Source organism: Chrysoperla carnea, chromosome 5, assembly GCF_905475395.1.
Source record: "Chrysoperla carnea chromosome 5, inChrCarn1.1, whole genome shotgun sequence".
Taxonomy (NCBI): Eukaryota; Metazoa; Arthropoda; class Insecta; order Neuroptera; family Chrysopidae; genus Chrysoperla; species Chrysoperla carnea.
The window spans coordinates 29,237,246-29,242,181 of NC_058341.1; positions in this window are offsets into that span (position 1 = coordinate 29,237,246).

Consider the following 4,936-nt stretch of genomic DNA (forward strand, 5'->3'; position numbering starts at 1 on the left):
TCTTAAGTAAGTTAAAACAAGTAAAAAATATTTTTTTGGTTTAATTCGGTTTTTATATCCAGTAAAATGACTTTAAATTTGCTTTTAATTTCATAAACACAAAAAATAAGAGAAGAAGATTTTAATCTGTTTGTTTATGTATTTACTTAAAAAGGCAGGTATATTTGTTTTTTATTCAGTGTCTCCCTTTAAACGTGTGGATGTCGAATGATAAACAAAAAACGAAAATATGTATATAAAAATTTAGACCCATTAAAAACGAATAATTCTTACATAAATAAATAAAATGATAAATCAAAATTAAACATTTTGTTATAATATTAAAACAAAATATTATTATACATGTCTCATACAAATTATCTCATTACTGAAACACTACACGTTATTATAAGATAATATGTAGGTATAACGTATGATGTCATTCATTACGTAGTGGTTCGAAAAAATAATGAAAGTTACTCTATATTAGGTTAAGTTTGAGGATTTAATTTCTGTAAGAGATATCCTTTGATTCGGAAACTTGTGATACAGTTTGATAATAAAAGAATTCAAACTTTTACGTCTTTCTCGTTTCACAATCTGATACTTCAGGTATTACACAAAATTTTGCTTGTATTTTAAAAGTTTTTGCCATTATCAGACTTGGTCCACAGAAACTCGATGATATAGAACCCTCGTGGTTCGTTATCTTGTAGACTCCGATTGCTTCGGAAGAATATCATTTAAAAGTAAGAGGCAGATCCGTGATAATCGTACAATTATTCTAATTTTCCTGTCTCGTTACAAATGACAAAACTATCACTCGTATCCTACCTTAAGACACACCTAAATTTACCCATCTACCAGAATTTGCTCGTTCACTTTTCAGCTATATGCCTTAATTTTCTGCTGTACTTCGTAGTAACTAATGAAGTAAGTTGTAACTGATAATGGCTTAGGTAAGTAGATTATATCGTCCTACGATATTCGTGGTATGTAATATAATACCATATGGGAAGGAAACAATTATTGCCCACTTTTGGAAGGATAGAAATTTCTTGTTATCCTTCCTAAGGAAATAAAGAAAGTTTAAAATGAATGGGATGTCTGCTCAGCTCATATATATTCCTACAATTTCGATTATTCTTACAACACTGATATTCTTCTTCGAATAACGGATTATTTCAGGAGAGTGTCATCTAGTTGGGTACATATTAACGTCAAAAAGGATGTTCAGTATCTTGGTCAGCTTTTAAGCTTACTTCTTCTTTAAGCGAGAGAGGCTATCAAGACTGAGAAACTGTTATCAAGAAGAGGCTAAATACATTAATGTTCATATTATTTGAATGACTAAGACAGAAAGTTTAAATGGACTGATTTAGTGAGACATTGTGTATTTGATATTGTTTTATTTATAAAATTGTTGGTAGTAAGTTTTCGTTTAAAATATTAGCAGGTGAATAACATTGTTGTTTAATATCTGATGTCACTAGCTCCGACAACTCATTCGTCGTTTTGTTTTCTATGGTATGTTGTATATTATAGTCCGCAGACCCATTTTGAAAAAAATTACTCATTTCTTCACTGTTGACACCTTGTATATGTGCTTCCAATAAGACAACTTCTAACATAACAAATACTCGGGAGAGTTTGCGTTTTTCAAAATTACGAAATCGTCAAATCTATGATTATAAAAGTTTGTTTTGCTCGAAAATCATCGAGCAATAAATAGAAAAATCATTTTATCCGACATTGAATTTAACTCGTTTTCCTCGATCGACACCCAACTTGATGGGGCGAAGATGTTGAAAAAAAAAATGTTCAAGCTTCTTAAAGAAAATTCTTCGCTGTGGATAATTTTCTTACGTAAGCAGTTTTAACAAGGCATAAACAACACGCGTACCTATGACTCAACGGTGATGAACTCTAAGTAAGTATATGAGGCGTGGGCCTGAAGACTATTATTTATATATAATTTTATTATTTTACCAAACATAACCTTATAAAAAATATTTTATTATGTACTTAGAATAAAAAACAAGAACAATAACAAAAAAAAAGTATAATAATATAATATCACATCAAATATTGTGTTATTATTCACAATTTCTTTTCCGAATCATCAACCACAAGATATGTTAAATCGTTCGAGAATACAAATTTTATAAATTTTTGTACACAAAAGTGAGTGAATCATGTTTACCATCATTTAACATATCACATATTTACATTTATTATTATTTTTTGTACCCGTAAAAAAAATTTTTATGATCATTACCTTAATAAATTTGCGTGTAATTCGTGTGAGTATCCTCTTATTCGTTAGCATTGGGCGAATATTATTAACAAGTTAAGGAAGTTTGTTTAGTAAACAATTTGTAGCTGTATAAAGACAACAGGTGTGATAAGATGGCGATAACCCGTCCTTGAGAGGGGCATACCGGCTCATTTATGTTAGTTTTCGCAAAGCTAAAGCTACATTGTACAAGGTATATATGTCCGTTTTTCCTCCTGTTCATAGTGACACTTTCCTCCAGAAGTGGTGGTGCACTGTTTGCCACAAGTATTAAGTATACTTTCCTCCAAACTTTGAACCTATAAGGGCTGCACTATTTCGCTATAGACTTTTGATATAGGCGTCTTTGAATGAGTTGTAACATCTTTGGAACATACTCTTACCATATTATATGTAAAATTAGGCTCCTTCGAATACTTTCAATGATTAAAAGCTTGCATTTTAAAAGGAATACAACTTTTTTCGTTAACCCTAGACGCTTTTGAAACTTCGTCTCGACCCGGTATTCATACCTGGGTAAATTGTTTTTTTAAAAACACCCTTTATTAGAGACATTCACTTATATACCTCTTTTCAATATTCAAATGTTCAATTAATGCCGCCTCCTTCGCCTGTGATCACATTATTGCAAATTTTTTTTGGCAATAGTATTTATTCTCTGTTCACTGTGGGTTTTGTTGAAAAAGAAACAAATAATTTCATTTTTTATCTGCTTGTAGAGGATATTTTGAGCCGTTTCCCTGAGAAACATCTTGCCTAGAAATAAACATTTTTCTATCAACTGTATCAGAAAAATACATGTGCTTAGTGGTATCAAAAATTTAAAGTTCGACGAATATGGTTGGCTTGAAAACAAAATGTGTAGTAGGCACAAAATAGGAATTGACATCTGGTAAAATTGCATCTCTAGTTTTCTGCACTTGTAAATATCTTTTCAAATAAATTTCTCAGTGTCAATTATTTGAATTAGTTGAACTATTTTTGAAGTCCTCATACGATTAGCACTGGAATTTCGAACTTCTTCTACTCGCTTTGCTCACTCTTCTATACTCACTATATATATATATATATATATATATAATATATTAAAAATAAGGTTTTCCCGTCGATAGTTTGATAATTTTCTCGTATATTTGTTAAAATTTTGTTATTATATTTTATTTGAATTGACACTCTGTATATTTATATTTCATACAAAGAAGGCACAGAAAATAAATAAACAAACATCTGCATAAATTTGAATGTTTTGAGTTAAATTTGAAAATATAAAAGTGAAATATATGATAATTTTTTGTAATAAAATACAAACAATTTGAAAATGTGTGTGTATTTTCGTTTTGGTTGTCTTTTCTTCTTTTTATCTGTGTTATTATTTGCGTATGAGACAAATTGTTAAAAATAATATTATTTATTTGTTTTTATTTAATTCATAACATCGTTTTTATTTGAATTTTAAATGCAGTTTTAAAATAGACAAAGTACTCGGGGCGCTGGAGTTCAATGAAATCCTTAGAGGAATCATATTTTAAACAAGAAGTATCAAAAACACTACTATTGATGGTCCCAAACTGATGGCCCGTTTTTATTCTTTTTGTTTTGTTTGTTGCAAGTGCGAGTTTAAGGTTCTGTACCCGAAACAACTGAAAAAGAAGCGATTGTCTTCCAAATGGATCGCGTTTGAAAAAGTCTAAAAGGGACAGGTAATTTTTATGGAGAGTGTTCTAAGATATGTTTTAAATGTGATTTTAGAGGTACATACCCTAAACATTAGTTGTGGGCTATTTGAATTTTGTAAACACTTGTTTTGGTATATACATACTGTGTACATATTTCCACCGCCTGGGTAGTTGAATGTTTGGGCCACAAGAATAGCACTAACATGTGACCAACAAAAAAGCTCTACCCATATTCACTTCCAAATGCCAACGTCTATACAACCTAGTGTAAAATGTGAAATGGTTCTATTTGTTGGGTCAATCACTTATACAGTGTTATTCAAATATAAATTGTATGACTAATTTAGTTAATGTTTTTATTTATATGTATATATAAATAAATGATTGATTACTCGAAAACACATTTCAATTTGTTTATGGCATGTAATATATCAATGAATGAAACTAAAATCTGTTATTTAAACGTTTTTGTGTCGCACAAATATTAATGAAGAATAAGCTATATTTTAATAAACTCGTGTATCGGGTATACTTTGAATAATTATCGTTGCGGTTGTACGGGTAACATTACTTATAAGTTCTAAAAAGATAAAAATTCAAAAGATTAATTGCAAAATAAAGTGACGATAGTTTAATCTTATTTTTAAAAAAAATTGTGTTGTATTATAATGTCATTTAAGCATATTTTTGCTACACAACAAAAATATCGGTGAAATTATTATTTATATTAGCTCGAAATTAACTCGATTTGCTGGGTCTATAAGTAAAGAGCATCGCATTATAGCCTCCATTTCTCTTGGTCTCGCTTATCCTCCTTCCATAACTCTCGAAATAAGGATACGACTTGTTTTACAGAGGTAAAATTGATGTACAGAATTCAATATTTTAAAATTTTAAATCTCCTTCACCATTTTATAGAAAACTCTAATTTATGGTTCATAATGATGGTGTAGTAAAATTCATAGATGGCGTAGAAAAATTAAGT